Below are 334 nucleotides of genomic sequence, written 5' to 3'. Positions count from 1 at the left end.
TTCTTCACATTTCAGTCACAGTCATTAAAACATGTTGGGGAAATATCCCATTCCCACAGGTAAAAGCAATATAGTTATTAATATCACGGAACACATATATACACACTTCACTAGGCGAGCACAGTAAATGGCGGCAAAGCAGAGCCCAGATAATGCCAACAAAGAGGAGACTCCCTTACATAATAATGGTTTGTCGTCTGATGAGTGCCATAGGGAGCCCAATAGATTCGTTCAGCAAAAAAGTGCAAATAAGAGATTTATCGAACTGGAAAAGAAAATAAGAGAAGGGCCAATATCCAAACAAGAAGAAAAGTGCCCTTGCAATGCATCCATA

The sequence above is a fragment of the Trypanosoma theileri genome (assembly GCF_002087225.1).
Source record: "Trypanosoma theileri isolate Edinburgh chromosome Unknown TM35_Tth_82_V1, whole genome shotgun sequence".
In the NCBI taxonomy this organism is placed as follows: Eukaryota; Euglenozoa; class Kinetoplastea; order Trypanosomatida; family Trypanosomatidae; genus Trypanosoma; species Trypanosoma theileri.
The sequence above is the reverse complement of the archived record's forward strand: the minus strand, read 5'-3'. Positions refer to the sequence as shown.